At 37.8% G+C, this 18765-nt stretch overlaps 1 long non-coding RNA gene across 7 annotated transcripts in view; it reads right to left on the bottom strand.

Moving 5' to 3' along the window:
- Nucleotides 1-16827, bottom strand: part of LOC143441842 (uncharacterized) — a 35075-nt gene extending 18248 nt beyond the window's left edge. For 3 of the 7 annotated variants that reach the window (XR_013109576.1, XR_013109570.1, XR_013109571.1), the window contains exon 1: nucleotides 16763-16827. This is a non-coding gene — a long non-coding RNA (uncharacterized LOC143441842). Of the gene's footprint in view, nucleotides 1-5232; nucleotides 5311-7852; nucleotides 7875-16762 lie in introns of those variants that run through there. The other 4 variants (XR_013109577.1, XR_013109572.1, XR_013109575.1 and 1 more) reach the window with 3 other exon arrangements.
- Nucleotides 16828-18765: the final 1938 nt, after the last annotated feature.

Below are 18765 nucleotides of genomic sequence, written 5' to 3'. Positions count from 1 at the left end.
AAAAAGTGATAATCATATTAAAATTACTGGCACTGAAGCCACAACATAAGTTTATAGGTGATCTTTAAATAAATGTTTATGTGGTGAAAAGTTAGAAATTGATTGTTGCCATAAAGCCTACATGAGACCAATTCAGAAACAATATACCTAGCAAGTTAATAGGAGACCAAAACAGGAAAAATATACTTTCCAGGGCTAAGGTGTCTATCTGCAATGAAGACAGTTAAGAATAAGGTCTTATTTGTCCTACATTAAATTGTTGCAAGTTAAGTTTTCAAGTTGTAATTAAGAAGTCCCTGTTTGTCCTGTACAGGTTAACGTTTCTGTTTGTATTTAAAGAATAAGTTCCCTGCAAGTTAAGTCTTCTATTTGTAATTATTAATGTTTCTATTTCTCAGATCTGATGTAAACTGCTTGCAGCCTCATTCAGTTGATGTACAACTTTACTTTGTTCCTTCCCTTTCACTCTTTCTAACAATGTATAACAGCAGACTCTCTCGCCTCTGTGAACACCTTACCTCTCCTATAAATGGGACTTCAACAGGCCAGCAGGCACTGCTCTTTCAAATCCCAACTTAGGCTGAGGAAACTGTCCAATTCTGGGTACACCTCAAAATATAGCTTGCTTTAATGAGACAAGCATGGACTTTGTCCTCAGGTTTAACACTCACCTTGACGGAAAAAGACTTCTGATATAGATGTAAGATTTTCAAATCAAAAAGACTCATTCCTACATTTAAGTTATTTTTCTTAACTTCTCATCAGCAACTAATTCACCTTTTTGAGCTGAAAAATCTTGAATTCTTAAATGGACAGCCAAGTGGAACGTTGACCACTGAGAAAGAACCAGACTGTTAAAAAACTAACAAATAAAAAGCTCCCAACACCTAGTTGAGCTGCTTCCTTACCATGAACAATGTAACACTGTATACACTTTAGGATGTCTGATCAGATGTTAGCAAAGCTTCTGCATCTAATAATTGCTTTAAGTTTTGGAAAATTACCTGCTTCCTGCGATTATAAAAATGTGGAATACTGAAAAAGCATGTATTGAAATAATGGATATTAATCATCTTTTTCACAAATCCATCTCAAGTTGCTTTTGGTCCTAGTGTTTTGGGAGGGTTGTCCATACTTAAAAAAAGAAAAAAACTTGTCAACAATCAACAATTCCCCTAAGTAAAATATATATATATATATATATATATATATATATATATATATCAAAATATTTACATCAATAGCCATATAAAGCAAAGTCTTCTTTTCTAAAGGGAATACTAAAGCTCAATGGCAGAAGAGTTTCTTAGCATTTGAATCTTAAAATGGATATAAAGAAGAAGCAGTGTTAATTAAACTAGTAATTAAAACTAGAAATGTCTAGAGAAAACCACAAGAGTCTATTAAAGTCAATGTGATGAGATATTACAGTTCTGTAAGATTTTACCAATAAGGGAAACTGTGAACTTTGTGTAAGTTGAGCACAGAAAGGTCTGGTATAGGAGAGGCCTATAGCATGAAAGTAATCAGAATGCAGGAAAAAATTTAATTTGTAATAAGTAAAACCACTTTTATATTTTATACTAAACTGCACGAGAATCTACAGCTATTTCAAACAAAATAAAAAAAAAAACCAACTACAAAGCAAATTTTATAAACTGTTTATGAAATTTTAATAAACTATTTTATAAACTATTATAAAATTTTATAAACTAATATAAAATATTTATAAAAATATTTGCCACTTTTAGCATCGTATTATTCTAAGCAAAATTAAGATGAGGTATGGTCATTGAAGAGTAAGTATTTTGTTACTCATAGGTTAACACAGCTATGTCAACAGGCTATCTCTACACATGGTGTGGGAAAATGAGTTTAAGCAACTTTTATCCAGATAGCCAATGAATCTATTATTTTCAAGTAATAAGCCTGTAGCCAATTTACCATATAAAACCATAATCATTAATTTTTTCTAAAGATGACTATTTTGGCGACCCAATTTCTGTGAACATGCAGGTCAGGACTTCCATCTAGACAGGAGTTCTCAAAGGACTCTTAAACAAGCCCAACAGAACCCAGACTCTGCTTTCTACAGAAATGACAATCACGTGAGGAACTACTGTGAATCTTCCAATTGTCCTGGGAGTTCAGGAACCCAATGGGCTAGAGCCTTGTATTGTTCAAACAAACTTATATGAGACTTTTGACTCAATGGGTACCCATTTCTCCAGTTTCTCAGCAGTTCTCTAAGCAGCAAGGTTACATTGTTTACAAATTCATTTACTAACTTACTCTAAGATAGGCACACTTTTCCCAGTTTGATAACACTTTCCCTCTATATTAGAAAGGATTTTAATTAGAAATAGCATGTGACAATGCTTCTTCATTTTCTCAAACAGTTAATAAAGTGTTGTCTACCATTTTACTAAATTTATAAATTTATGGCTTGCAAATTTAAATTCAGATCCAAGTAATCTGAACTAACCTAAAACACAAAAATCTCTATCATAGAGCCTCCAAATAGTTAGTTTTTGGCCCCTTAAGAAAGGATTCCTGGATATAGATTTTTTTCCACTTCAGTATTAACAAAATTTGTGGTAGTGAAAATATATTCATTAATTAAAAAAAAAAAAAAAACATTTTGTTTAGGTAGTTTCCCCATAAAAACCCCTTCCTGAAATACCCCAAAGCCATGGTGACAGGGGCTTGTGGGACATAACCCGACCTAGCTTCGGCCCCTTCTCCATCTTGCTCTTTTGTCTCACTCCTCCTCAGTGCAGCTACCTTAACGCTGCTCCTCAGATGATCATCTAGGCTATTGTTTTACTTTAGCTTTTGCCTGACATCGCTCTTATTTATCTTTAAATCTTCACTGTCTTTAAACACTTCCTTTACCAGTGAGATCCATCTACGTGTATATACTCTCGACGAGCCACAGGGCAAAATGATTTAAAAACAATTTGAAACATCTGTCTCACATTTGCAAAATGTAGTCTTGTTTTTTTTTTTTTTTTTTTTTTTTTTTTTTCCTCCTTCTTTGACAGTCCTCTCTTCTGGACTACAAGCTCTGTGAGGTCTGAAGATGTATCCGTGTAGCAAATAGTGCAGATTTGTTAAATGGGTGGCTAATCAAACTAGACTTCCCTAATAAATCTCTCCAGTCAAATGCCCTGCTCACACGTAGGCTGGATGCATCCTGTGTATATCCACACCCCTCTGTGAGCACAAGTGTGCTCCCCTGTGTCCTGACAGTGAGTTTCCATTGGTCTTCCAGCAGAGCTTTGCCTATTCCCACAGTGAGAAGTAAAAAACGAGGTCCCTGGTATTAAGGTAAATTACTCTCTTCAAACAAGATCACACAGCAAGTACATTGCCTTATTCAGAACTCGGCCTGAGGGCTTCCACTGAGAGATTCCTGAAGAGGCATTCCATTGTCTAATCTTCATGTAACAAAGTGTGGATTTCTGATAGTTTATAGTCCAAAACACAGAGCCCTCACATTTGGCAGTAAGACAATCTCTAATGAGTTATTTATGTCACTCCCAGGGAAGGTCTTCTGAGTCTGGCACTGTCCTTAGGATTCTTCCTGTAACCTTGAAACTAAGAGGATTTTCATACAAGCCTGGTTTTCCCTCTCAAGGTAACTTTAAATATTTGCAAGAAAGGATGTTACTTGAGGCTTGGGTTGTTCTTTTCTGAACAAAGTCCTTCCCATTTTTGCTGAGTCATGCTATGATTGCATTTTTCCCAGCTGAAATGTGTTTACATATGTAGTGAAAATAGAAACATTCACTGTAATCAGTTTTGCAGGACAGGAAGGAAGCATCAGCTTTTCTTCCACAAAAGGATGTCAGCTCATGGGAACAAGTACCAATAAGCACCAATAAGTCTCTCTAGACTCCTGTCTCCTACAGGAGGTTCAAAAACTATTAAGAAATAAGCCACTGATTTGTTTTACAAATATTATCTTAACTTCTAATCAACAAATACAATCAAATTTTATAGATCTATGTTTTACACTTGAAATTATTCTTTTCAATAACAAAACCTAGATAACTTCTAAAATATTTTATTTTTTTAATTTTTATTTTGTGTGTATGGAATTTTTGCATACATGTATGACTGTGCACCCCACATGCATGCCTGGTGCCCTCACAGGCCAGAATACACAGTATCAAGTTGCCATGTGGGTGCCTGGGTCCTGTGCAGGAACATGTGCACTTACTTGCCACATTTCTCCAGTCCCGTTATGTATTTTTCCCTAAATATTTTTACTAATACAGGAAATTGCTTAAGAAAATATAATACTTTTATCCAATGTCTTCATTTTTCAAAGATTGTCCTGAGATGACACAGAGCTCAAATCTCAGATTAATTCCAGGATCCTAGGACATGATTACTTTAAAAGCCAGCACGGTGAACTGAGGGTAGGCAGAGGAGATATTTGAGGAAGTACCAATACTTGATCCATGAATGTAAGATTTAGAAAGTTAATATCGAGGAGCAAAACACACACAGTAGATGATTCAGTTGAGTCTGGGGCTATAGACCCATGGAAACCTAAGACAGGTACTTCCTTAACATTCCAGAGTGGTGGGAATAGTTTGCAGAAGAGTTAGCACCAGGCATAAAATGTTCTAAAGGATTTGAGCTGCACAAGTTGCCATGGAGATTGTCCAGTTTTTTAGCTCTGTTTTAAGCCCTTTAAGACAAGCATCTATTACCTGGCATAGTGTAAGAGGCCAAAGTTCTATTTTGTAAAATGACTGAATAAGTGAATAATGTTTAGGCTCCTTCCGTGATGATATCAGAGTGTCAGCAGGACAACTGGGATGCATAAATCTTCAGTTACAGTCAGATTATGAGCAATATGCAGGTCACTATTAATATTTCTGAACACACAAACCTACAGAAAACAGCGATTCCCCAACAGAAAGTGCATGGCAATGTTCCATTGGCAACACAGCTAAGGGAACAGCACTCAGTGTGTCCCACAGCTGAGGGAGCTGCCTCTGCTTTCATTGTGCTCTCTAATCTCTATGTTTCTCACAACACAGACTTCTGCCCTCATCCCTCAGCAGCCGGTTCACCTCCGAGCAAGGTCCAGTGCTTCCCGTTTTCAACAATTTTCTGTTCCAGCTTCTTCTACATCCATGCTGACCCTTCCTCCACTCGGATCATATCCATTAAAGCCCCCCTTCACCGTGGCTGCTCAAACCAATAGTCACTGACCTTCGTAATTCCTGGATGGTGACAGGAAATGGTAGAATATTTAATTATATGACAGTAGTTCTCAACCTCTGGGTGGCATCTCCTCCGGCAAACCTCTGTCTTCAGAAATATTTACATTATGATTCCTAACAGTAGCAAAATTACAGTTATAAAGTAGTAACAGGAATAATTTTATGGTTTGGGGGTCACCACAACATGAGGAACTGTATTAAAGGGTTTTGGCATTAGGAAAGTTAAGAACTACTGCTATACAGTAACATTTTACAAATTAAGAACAACGACAACACAGTAAAAACAACCTAAGTTCAGAAGACATGTAATTGTGCTTGGTCATATAGAGCCCAGAGCTCTGGCTAGTATTAAGTAAATGGACTCATTATTTAGACCAAAAGGTGTGGCGTTGGTAGGCGATGGCACAGTGGTAATTGCTGACCACACTAAGTCACAAAAAATAGTGAACCAGAGGGGGCACGTTGAGTGAGAACATGGCATACCAAATAAATCCAGGGTGAGAAGAAAGAGTGAGAGGGAGTGCAAACAAACAATACAAACGATAAACTGAAAATCGTGGCAAAGCGACACGAAAGAAACCAAAAAGAAAAAGCATCATCAACAAAAGACAGTGGTGGCTTTATAGAAAGGTCAAGAGAAAAGAGCAGAGAATAGATCCCAGACTTGCCACTGCAAAGACACTAGAACCCCAGTAGCTCCAGTAACCCCAGTAACCCTGATCCTCTTGAATATTTTCTTTGCCTTGTTTTGTTTTTTAAGATAGAATCTCAGGGATGTGGGATGTTGAGCAACCATGCAACCAACTGAGTTACATTCTCATCCCCTCATGAGGGCATTTTCCAAGAGATATAGACATGCAGCCAAATTGCAAAAATGGTTGGGAAGTTAAAAGAGCAAGTGTGAACAAAATGAATGTTGCTACTGAAGAAAGAAGAGAGATCTCAAGTGAAGGCAAAATCGGTTCTTTTTTTGCTGTTACTGTTTGTTTGTGACAGGGTCTTGCTATGTAACTTCATGCTGGCTATAAACACCCAATCTTCTTGCTGCAGGTATGTGCTGCCTGCCAGGCTCTCTGTGCAGGAACCAATTCTTTTATTCTTTTTTTAAAATGTATTTTATTTTTGGATAGTTTTTTGGGAGGAAGGAGACAAGATACAGAATAAAAAGACAAGTCACTGAACAAATGGTAGTGGAGGAAGGAAGATTCTCTCAGAAAAGCCAATGGGGTGTCATGAAGTAGAGAGAATGCTGGAAGCAAAATAAAATAAAACAAATGGACTTGACTTTATCTGAGACTTAAGAGGTAATGGACATTGCACAGGAGATGAGTAGAATAAACAATAACAAGAAATATTGGAAACCATCCCAGTAAAGAAAAAAAGAAAATTATGATGAAGTAACAACATGCCAGAAACTGCTAAATACCTACATGGAAAATAAGAATTGTCATAATTCCTCAGTGTTCTAGATAAAACACAAGATCAGCAGCCATGCCCATTGTGGCTCTTAAAATCAAACTCACAGAGCCAGGTGTGGTGTTCTCAGCTGTCTCCCTAGTGTCACCCTAGAATGCTTCTTTTTGTTTCTGATCATAGACCATGTTTTAAAAGAAACAATTTTCCTTTTTAAAACTTATTTTTAAAAAGTAACAGATAAGGAGAGAGAAAACTAACTCTCTCTCTCTCTCTCTCTCTCTCTCTCTCTCTCTCTCTCTCTCTTCCTCTCTCTCTCTTTCTCTCACCAAAATTTACCAGATCCAAAGACTATACAACTCAACAAATTTCTATATACGAGTAATTTTCAAACATTATGAACGTTTTTTGCCACACAGCTGAGATAAAATAACAAAAAAATGGTTTTGGCAGCATCAAGCCCCTGCACCCTCTGTGGGACACTCCCTGGTGGTCTGTGTCGAGTGAATCTCTTTTAGGCCTTGTGTAAGAAAGCTGGTAAAGACGGCAGATGTTGCTAATTAAAGTGTGGCTTTTGTGCACGAATCCTGCTCTTCAGTGAGGAGTCAGGACATGGCTCTCACAGGCCTGTGGTTCTAACACTCTCTTCAGTCGTCCCCACACCACCCCAACTCATGTCTGACAAGCTGGAAGAAGGCCACTGGTGAAACAAACAGCACAGGCCAAGAACACTGAACCCAGGGGAAGGAAGGCATGTCGCCAGATTCCATTCTCTTTAAGTGAGGGCGATTAAGGCAGTGAGGAACAGAGGCACCAGAAATGAAGGTCAGAAGCTACAAAACATGCTCTCCTGAAAGTGGCCACCTGAACAGTATGGCCACTGCCAATGTTTACATTCCAGCACAAAATAGCCACCTTTAAAGGAGGGGTCCAGCTCAGCACATTCCAACCTCAAAAGCTGAAAGAATCAGAACCCTCCAGCCCAGAAGCATCTGTTTCAAAGTATCTGGCAAGAAGAAAAAAAGCATAAAGTGCAGTTACAAGCAAATCTTCTGATTTATTGTTTTAACTAATCTCTTGCCAGACAGACATTCAAGTTATTCCCCGGTTTTTGTATTTTAAATATTGTTCATTATTTGTTATCTTCTAATATCAGTGTGTTTTACTGTAAGGCAAATGTCTTTAACTTTACCTACCGTGTATTTCAGAGTGACTTGCCTAAGGAAAAAGAAATAAAAAAAGAAATAAAAAACCACGCTAAATTCACAGCTTCTGAAGTCTTCACTAATTCTGTTCCTTTTATAGAATGGTCTGATGCTTATTATTTTCTCAGTCAGGCAATCAAGTTATTCATTTCATACTACATTGTATTGAAGACACAGCTTTAGGTGTGATAAATCCTCTCTGTCTTTATGTGGGAAAGCCACTCCCTTTCTGCTTAGATCTCTTCTCTGAGGACAGGGTCTGTGTCTAAGTCTTCTGGAGGCTCAGCAAAAGCACCCTCCTAGCACACTCCTGGGTGCCCTCCACTCAGCTGTGACAAGTCACAGTCTCACAGTCTGAATGTGCTTATAAAGGCTTTGCTGCTTCCTGCAGTTTGTTGCCATGACTTGATCTTTCACCCACATGTCATTCCAGGACATCTCATTTCTGGAGAGCAACTGGAGGCTCATCAGAGGGTCAACAGAGCTGGACTTTAGTGTGCAAAAGTGGAAATAATCTTTCCAAACTTTATAATTTTACCAAAGAATACTGCTTTATTGTTAAAATCAAAGTGCATCCACAGTGAAAACCAAACTTAAGCCACTGTTCAGTTTTTGAATACAGCATAAGAAACTGCCTCTATATTATTCTTTAAGTTTGGGGGAAGGAAGTGTTTAAACAACAATATTTTACAGTAAGAGCATTTCTGAGAGGGAAGTTCTATGCAGCAGAGGAAATAGAGGCAATATGCATGGCCCTGAACAGGAAGAAGGGCTTTGAGGCTGTGACCTCTGTGTGAAGGATCACACAGAATCTTAGGCTGCAGTGCTTGAGTAGGGTCTGGGGATGTTTTCTAGAAATGTGAGAAGAGGGTACATGATTCAGGATTATCTTACTTTTAACCCAGCATAACAAACAGAAGGCAGAGGTCCCAAACCCCACAGCGGTGAAGGTCCCTTAGGGAAAGCTACAGTCTCCAAACCGGCCTGGACTGGCACTTAAATACTGTGCACAAGTAACAAAGCTGCACCCCAGCAGGATGCAGCAGGTGAGAAAAACAAGAGTTAAAGCCAGAAACGTGGCCAGACGATGCCTGGTTAAAAAAAAAAAAAAAAAAAAAAAAAAAAACAAAAAAAAAAACAAAAAAAACTTTCTTCCCAAGTAATGCCAAGAACCCAGAGTGGGAGCCTGGAGCCTACCTATTTAAGTCTGATATCTCAAGAAAAGAAGTAATGAAGAGGTAAGAGTAATTTATACTTAGCATGTCAGAAGTTGTTTACAAAGGACTTAAAGGAGCTTGAAAGCAGTTCTTTCAAGCCTCAAGTGCTGGGGTATGCTATTAACATGTTGTAAAGAGGATGACTTATTAAGCAAATATATACACTGGTTCAGCCAATTATGATTAACTTTAAAAACACTGTGGTCCAGACCAGCCAGCTTTATTGATGTATTTGCACATGTTACTAATTTAGGATGTAAAGTAAATTTAAAGGCAGGAACCTATTACTTTTCATGAGGTTATACAAGTTATTAATTAAGGACTTATGCATTCTTATTTATGAAATCTGTGTGTGTATGTGTGTGTGTGTTGCATTTTAAGATAACAAGAAAGCTTTAAATAGACTACAAAGAGTGGCAGACTTTCCTAGCCAATCAGCAGAGAAGTCTCTGTTCAAAAACATTCCAGCCTCAAGAATCAGCCAGGAGCAGGTGCCTCTGCTCCCTCTGACTGCTGGCAGTGCATTGCACTGCCCTGGCTGGAGAATCCCCACTGTAACCAGGGAACAAATCAGAACCATCTTGAAATCTACAGACACAAAAGAGATCTCTATTTAAGGCCAGGAAGGAAGAGTTTGATTTTAGTAAGATGCAGTCTGCGAGGGAAAAAAATAATTCCCTTTTGTTACCCCCAAAGTAATTAGTAGAGAGAAGACTAAAATAGATTTTCCCATGGAAAGAAATAAAGGACAATTCTGAAGTATCAATATGTACTGTCTACACCACTACCTAGTGATATCTAAGCTATCTCTCAAACACTCAGAATTAGAACCATGAGGTGGATACATCACAAACTCAATACATGGGTGCAACTCTGCCAAAACGGAATGGTGAAACATAGACTACACTGAGGACTTCTAACCCAACACTAAACCATTGCTCCCAAGAACAAGTATGCTGCTAAAAGCCTACATTTATAAAATTGCTGTTGAACTCCTTTTCTTAAGGAAGACCCTTCAGGATAGTCTTGGGCTTAGCTGTTAGAACAATGAGACATTATCTTTCTTCAGTGTACATCGACTACTTCATATATGGGATGAAATGGGAAAAGATCAGGCTAGTCCTAAACTCGCAGGGATCCACTTAGAATTAAAGGTATGTGTCTCCCACAACTGGTGGGTTTTAGTTATTTCCAATTCTTATGTTCATTTGACTGTAGGTACCATTGACATTGGTATGAATGTGAAACAGAGGAGCTGTAGCTACAAGGTCACACGTGACCATCAGCCCAGTAGTTACATTATTTTTCAGCTTCTTTAGTTTAGACGAAGCTTCTATGTGTAGCCCAGACTGGTCTCAAACAGCCTTGTAGTGCTGGGATCACAAATGTGTGTCACCCAGAACACCCAATTCAGTCCAAGTCCATTCCAGTTAAGACTGTAATTTTGTCCACTGTATTCCCACCTATAGTTCTCCACCAACTTGTTCTATGTGAATGGTACTATTAAATACCACAAGACAGAAAGTACGCTTCCAGGCTGAGGCTGAACAGTCTGTAAACAAGAGCTACCCAGAGAAGGTCTAGCCACCATTCTTGTTTGTTATCATTATGGTGTTGGGGTTCAGGGTTCCTAACCTCACCAGCAATCACACTGACAATATATATGAGAAACTTACAAGTATTTCAGCTGCCCATATGCTGTTTAAGTTCCTTGTATGATGCTCTGTCCTAATGGCCTGGACGTTTGAAACCTCTCATGGTAGTTCATTCCATCTCTGGACAGCTTTAAATGTGAGGAATGACTTCCTCACATTGAGATTAAAACTCACCCTGGTCACCTCTTTCTCTCCTTAGCTATAGATTTTAAATAACATGTGGTTCTTCTCACTCTGAGTACTTAATAAAACTGATGGATTGCCTTTCTCCAGAGAATAAAATGAGAGATTGCCTTTCTCCAGGAAAAATGTAGAAAGAGCACAGAAGTTTTATAAACAATTTCCAGGGAACTGTAGATTCCCAGATGCCTCTGAATTTTCTATTGCCCTTAGGTATAGAAATAGTTCCAGTAATGGCCCTTTAAGAGCTGTAAGAAATGTGTCTTTCTCTTTTGAACTTAAATATAGCCCCAGCTATGTGGGCTTCTGTGTTTTCCCACTGAGGTACAGATGCTCAGGACTTGGCCACTCATTTCAGCCTGATGAGACTTTTCTAATTCCCAGGCCTATGGTCCTATCTGCTTACCCTCTCCCCTTTAAGTTTCTTATAGCCTCCATCATCACTATAGCCACTGTCAAAGAAGAGGGGCCAGGAAACAACACTGCAGCTAGTAACCAATCATCAGAGCAGGGGACTCAGTTTGGCCAACGCTTTTCTTTTCTTCTACAGATTGCATCCTGAAATGAAAGCACCGGAAAACACAAGGAAGTGTGAGCAAGAACCAGAACTTATTATGTGCTGTTAATTTTATCCAACAAAAGAGAACTGCTTTTGTTTTGAATTCCTCTATACTGAGTTAGTTCAGGTAGCACATTAACTCAGGGAATATGAAAACACATGACAGTCATATGGCAGAGGAACTAAGTAGAGATTGCAAGATTTCTTTTTAGGGTTCAGTGTATGACCTTAGGAAACCCACATGCTACTCCAAACCTAGAGACCTCCACAGTTCTAACCCTCTTATGTAAGCCATTCTTAGCCAATAGCCGCCTCTATGGTTGAAGGATTCTCATAACTGCTAGCTGAAGTCCATTGCTTAGCATCAACACTTCATAGTTCAATTAAATTGCTCTCTGGTCAACTTGCCTATGCTTTATGAGTCTCTGACTTCCAGTGTTACATTTATGTGACAACATCACACTGGTCTTGTCCACATGTTTGGAGGACTTTATGAGTTAGGTTATATCCCTTCAAGTGTTTCCATTTTGTGATAATAATAATAGTTTTAATTTAGGAGCCAATATTGTAAGTTAGAAAAAAGGCAAAATGATTTGTCAGATGATTCTGTTATTAACTATCTGAGTGACTAGGAACAACTCGTCTATCTGGGACTTTTCTGATTCCCAGGCCTATGGTCTCCTCTGCTTACATTCTCTCCTGTAACTTGCTTTTAACCTCTGTCAACATGTTTACTATAGCCACTGGCAAAGAAGCAGGGACCATAAAGCTAGCAGCCTATTTAAGGTAGAGCAAGGAGACTTTCTGAGCCTCTTTCCATGTGTGATAGAAGACCAGGGTGGCTTCCCTAAGGTCTCCTTTCAGTTTTCATGATCCTCTTATTCTAATTTGGTTGGTTTGTTTCCTTTCTGACATGAATCATGACTTTAATACATTTAAAACATTGCATAGGTTTCCTCAATGAATGAGGCAAAGTAGATTACAGAAAATAATCCCCCCCAGTCCAGCAGCTCCTAGAATGGTTTCACATTAGAAACATGGAGAGGATTTTCAAAACTGCTTTCACTGACATCTTTTCCTCAAATGTTCTGGTTTATGAATGAGAGAAGAATGTTGCCCAATAGGACTACAGTAGCTTCTTTAGATGCCAACTGTTCTAACCCACAGTTCTCAAGTTTGTCTGCATACAACAATCACCTGTTAAATTTTCAAAACCATTAGTGCCTCAGCCCACTTATAGATTGGGGTTTAGTTGCCCCTGGAGATCCAGGTTTTCAGGAGAGTGTTAATACTCTCTAGGTAGTTATGGTGAAAAGTCAGGGCTGAGACCCACTCCTCTGGGTATATCTTTCTAGTTCTTTCTGGCTGATGATCTGACCCCTACAGCCCACACAGGGCACTTATCAAATGACAGATCCTTAGACTTTATTACAAGGCACAGTCCTGCCCCCATTAGATAAACCCAGTGCCAACTTCCTGCTTTTTTTAAGCCTAGGACTATAATGCTCTAATCTTGTCGATTCTTAATGCTCTCTGTCCCTTGTGGTTACGTTCTTGTCACATGGCAGCCCCGTGTTCCCTGTCACTTCTCATCTACTACATTCATCTCTCTTCTAGCATCTGCATGGATTTGTCAACTATTCCAACTTTCTTCTGAATCCTGACTTATCCTACTCAAACTTCTCTGTACTATTTTAAAAATTTAAAGAGATATCAAGCTGAAAGTGTGTTATGATTGCTACCACATAACCAAATGATAGGCATGTATAACAGGGAAATTGAAATACACAAAACACACATTAAAATGATCTGTGAAACTGTGATTCTATTCTTCCATATAAGATTAGCTATAACATATCACATTAAAATGTTAGTTATAATCATATTGTATCAAATATGAAAGATAAAGTGCTAATAAAGTTGTTCAAAAAATAAATGGTAATATATCATAGTATTAATAAAACAAAAACTCTAGCCGGGCGGTGGTGGCACACGCCTTTAATCCCAGAACTTGGGAGGCAGAGGCAGGCGGATTTCTGAGTTCGAGGCCAGCCTGGTCTACAGAGTAAGTTCCAGGACAGCCAGGACTATACAGAGAAACCCTGTCTCGGAAAACCAAAAACAAACAAACTCTAATGAGCTATAGAAGGTAAAAAATAAATGGGTTCATTGAAGGTTTAGATACCTTTAAATATTAATTGAGATAAAATAAATTTTTAATACTCATTGTAATATATATGAAGAACTTTTTAACCATGTAAAGCATATATATATGTATATATACGTATATATATACATATATATATGCTTTATGTATATATAATTTGAGTAGTAATATATATATTACTACTATATATATAAAATATAATATATATTATATTATATATATTATATTACTACTCAAGTTGTATAAGTATATATATACTACTATATATATGTATATATACATATATATGTCAAGTATATATATATATTACTACTCAAGTTGTATTTTAAAGCACAGTGGTGTTCTGAGTATGTCTTGAACATTTAGGGCCAGCACTGTGAAGGCTGTTATCACTCTCTTCACCAGTGCTTCCATGAGGAGCTCTCTGAAATGAGAGAGTGGTGAGTGAGACCTTTGCTCTAGTGCAATTTATATCAGGTAGACTGCGGGCAGATTTATCATAAGGCTAATAAGACTTTTGGCTTTAACTTCTTTTCTCAAAAGGGTTCTTTCTAAAACCCTAAGAGGGGCCCCATTAACAGATTCTATATGTGTTTTTATCAAATAGCAAAAAGAAATTATGGCAATTTATTATAATTTCTTTTTATTTTAAATATTTAATTCTATATGCGTTATATATTGGTAATTCTGTACTTTGGTAACTAGGTCCACTCCTATTTTGCCTTTTAAAGTCACAATGCCCTGCTTTCACTCCACGGCCTTTAAAATTTGATGATGGCCTCCTCAGAGAAAATGTGTTTCTGGGAAAGAGGCAAGGCAATGCTTTTTTTTTTTTTTTTTTTAATGAGTTTAATCAGCATCTTCCAGATACATTAGGACTGACCGACATATGAACACATACACCCTGTGGCCTTACACACGGGTTTAAGCCATGCGGGGGCCCCAGTGCTGAGAGCGGGAATGGTCATGAACTTCCATCTCTGATGAAGATGTCTCTAAGTCATATCCACTCACAAAGAAAATACTAGTTTTCTCCAATGAAGTCTCACCAGGTATATAAACTACATTTAAGGAACAATAAATATCCTGTGACCAGCAATAGATGACCACAACACAAAATGGACTTTTTGTAGACTTTTTCTCTTTTGTCTCATTGCTTTGTTTGGGATTTTTAAAATTTTCCTATTTGTCTTTTGCTTGTATTTTATAGTTTTCTGTTTTGTGTTTTTATGGGGTTTGATTGTACGTGTGTGTTTCTTGCATGTTTTCTTTTCTTTCTTTCTTTTTTTTAATTTGTTTTTGAAAGAAACAGAGAGTGTGCATGGAGGTGGGTGGTTGGGGAGGTGGGGGAAAAATTAAGAGGAGCTGAGGAAGGGGAAACTGTGAGCAGAATATATTACAAGAAATTTTTTTCCATAAAAATGTTACAAAGGAAATTAACAAAATTAAGTTTGATAATAATTATACAAATTTATGACACACAGTACTATATGGAAATGATTATAATTTGGGGTGACAATACTATTGCACAAATGTTCTTTGCTCAGCCATGTTCTCTCCTTCTCTTCATCAACCTCAGATAGGTTGAAAAACCTTTGTGTTGAAATGTTGAATGAACTCTGGTCCCCTCTTAGGTCTCCTCCACATTTACCCCTGCCATTTTAGTCTTCTTCCCTCTCGACTCCTCCCGCTTCTGTCCTCTTTCTTCCTCCCTTTCCCTCTCCTCTTTTCCCCAGGACCTTTCTGGCTGACCTCAAGCACACTCAGCACTTTCTGCTTTTATGGTTCTCTTTAGTAGCTTCTCCCTTATAAATATCCATGTCTTTAACCAAGTGAGAAAGCAAAGCAAACACTGCATATGTCTTTTATCTGGAGTCGCTTCAGCACACATGCCCTCGAGTGAAGGAAGAGATTTGTGGCAACTGAGCCTGAGCCAACCATAAGGATGTCCACTGTTTTCCCAGGCATCAAAATTATTCAAATAGACCGCTAGGGACATAAAAAAGAAAAAGGGCAGCATCAGCTTTTTCTTCCACAAAGTGGTCTGGTGGTCCTGGAATCTTAACTCAGACCCCACCAGGTGGTAGAAGCCCATGCCACAGGACCCAGGGGAGGGGATAGGAAGAGTACTAGTCAGATTTCAGAGTCCAGTGTGAAGATGTAAAGGGAAGGGGGAAACTTTATTATATAAAGATTTTAATAATGAAAGTTGAGGCTTATAGTACTAGCATTCTTAGATGTCTATCTAGCAAATATGATTTAGATTATCTTAGTTCTTGAATATTTTTGATTATCTTAGTTTTTCTGAATTAATTCTAAATGATGATTCTAGGGAAATACTTCAAATATTCTATAGTACTATGGTCTAAATATATTTCCTCCAAGGAAAAATGAAAACAAAAATCTTCTAGCAGTTTAAGTCAATTAAGCTAATATTTTAACAAAGAGGATGGGCATCCTTGGGTAAGATCAGCATTGTGACTTCATGGAGATACAGAGTCTGCCAAGATATAGGGTTCATTTCAGACTTTGCTTTATATTTTAGTCTAGCTTTTTTTTTTTTTTTTTCCTTAGTATAGAATAGAGTTTATACAGGGCATGGGGAGGGTAGTAGAGGCAGAGAGAGAAAGAAAGAGACAGAGGGAGGGAGAAGAAGAAGAAGAGAAAGAAGAGAAGTAGAGGCTGGCCATGAGCACATGGAGAGAGGGGAAAGGGGCAAGGGGACAGAGGGATCAAGAGATCAAAAGAGAGCAAGAGAGCAAGAGCTTAAAGTAGCTTAATACTGCATATTTTCTCAACTTACAAAAATCCATAATGTTTTCAACTCTTAGAAAGTCAAATTCTGCCCACTGTTATTAATATAAAAAATACTAACACTAAGCTAAAGTTACATATTCCCTCTTATTCAGTAATAAACTGCTGATTTCCTATGTGAAAGATATTTAATTACTACAATAAACAATATTTTCAGCAAATTCAGAAACCTAGATTTTTTTTTACATGTCATTACTATATACTCAGTATTGATTTTATCATTATTGTGCTAAGGACTAAAAATTAGTATACACATAATAATCAATGCTTGTGAATTCTGATAGGTATGTTTAAATTAAGTTTACATACCTTGATTTTCTCCTAGCCATTATTACCAGCCTGGCTTCTTACTTTCAATACTGTGAGATGCAGACTCTAAGAAAAATGCTGAGTCACAATGATAAGAGGTATTTAGGTGAAGTCATGCTTAGGGTTATCTAACATAGAAATTTCAAGTGTAGTAAACTAAACAATGACCTGTGTGAAATTGGGTCAGTCCAATACCAACAGTCACTCTCTTCTACTTCTTTCGCTGAATTTTCCAGGCCTATGTTGCCTATAACAAAAGAAAACAATTGTTCTTACAAAAAAAAAAAAACAGCTAGATTCCTTACCATATTAGAAGAGAGCCTACAGCAGAACAAAGGTCTGTAGGAGGAGACAGCCAAGATATGGAGACTGAGGACAATAACACTTTCTGATTCATCACAAGGATGAATCAAGTCTTAGGTCATCATAATAGGAATGGATTTATGTTTCGTGGAGACATCAATGACAAAACACAGATGAACTGAAAAGACCGGAACACCATGAAACACAGCAGAAGCTGGGCAGTCCTACCCACTTCAGAGGAGTTGCCATAGCCAACACCTTCAAGTTTCCCAGAAGAGCCCAGCACCTTAGTACTCAAATAAGTACCTACATATTTCCAGGATTAAAAATAGTCCTAGCCTAGGCAAGGTCCTGCAAGCCATTGTACCAAATAAATACAAAGAAAGAAAGAAAGAAAGAAAGAAAGAAAGAAAGAAAGAAAGAAAGAAAGAAAGAGTCAGATCTATTAAACTCAGGGTATATGGGAGACAAACCCTGCCACCAACACTGATCACCTGAGTTCCATTCCCAGAACCGATATGGTGGAAAAACTGACTTCTGCAAGTTGTCTTCTGATCTCTGCACAGAGTGCTTGTACACACACAAACACACACACACACACATATACACACACACACACACACACGGGAGGGAGAGAGAGAGAGAGAGAGAGAGAGAGAGAGAGAGAGAGAGAGAGAGAGAGAGAGGCAAAAAATAAACTTAGATGATACCAAATTAAAAATATGTTTGATTTTACAGCTAAGAAGGAAAGTGTTTGTTGAAGAATCTAGTATCCTAGTCATTCATGTATAAAACATTTTGTAAGCTACTAGCAGTGGATACAATTTCCTAGAAAGAATATGGGATGAGGGGTAAAAAAAAAAAATAGATGGTTCACAAGAATGATCTTTGGGGACTCCGATTGCTCAGTACAGGGTAAAGGAACACAGTGTGACTTATAATATATCCTGTACTACAGAAGCCCAAGGGAAAGCCTTTTAAATTGAGAATACTCAAGAGAATCTACAAACCATGAGTTACTAGCATGTGTAGATAAGACAGTTAAATTCAGAGAGATAGACAGGTTAAGTTCTTGGAGAATTTAGGTGTTGTGTTAGAAGGATTTGGGGAAAAAAAATTTAAGACTTTATGTGGGCTTGACAAAATTAGCAAGTTACTTAAACTCAGTGAAGCTTGGTTTTCTCAAAGAAGATTTTCATTTTTAATTTCCATAAATTAAAACCTAATATCTATATTCTTATATGGAAATATCATTGACTCCCAAATAGGGTTAAAAAATTACTATCATGTGAAGAAGTAGCCTTAGGCAATGACATTCAGCGTAATATTGTAAAGAAATCAAGTTCCTTGGGGCAGGAGAGATGGCTCAGTACCTAAGAGCATTAGCTACTTTTCCAAAGGGCCTGGGTTTAATTCCAAGGACCCACATGGCAGCTCATGACAGTCTGTAACTACAGTCCCAGGATATCCAGCATCACCTTCTAATCTCTTAGAACACCATACACAGATATAGTACACAGACATACATGCAGACAAAACACCCATACATGGAGAAGGAAGAGAAAACAAAAAGAGATGAGTGTCAAGGGAGTGCCACCCTGTGCAGGAAGCAGTAAAACCCTGAGTAAAGTTAGCCTCTGCAATCTGGTCCTGCGTCACTGCTGAGTCTTTGTTTCCTTCAGGAGTTAACAAAAAAGCTG

The sequence above is a fragment of the Arvicanthis niloticus genome, chromosome 3 (assembly GCF_011762505.2).
Source record: "Arvicanthis niloticus isolate mArvNil1 chromosome 3, mArvNil1.pat.X, whole genome shotgun sequence".
Taxonomy (NCBI): domain Eukaryota; kingdom Metazoa; phylum Chordata; class Mammalia; order Rodentia; family Muridae; genus Arvicanthis; species Arvicanthis niloticus.
This window is presented reverse-complemented; position numbering and strand designations above follow the sequence as displayed.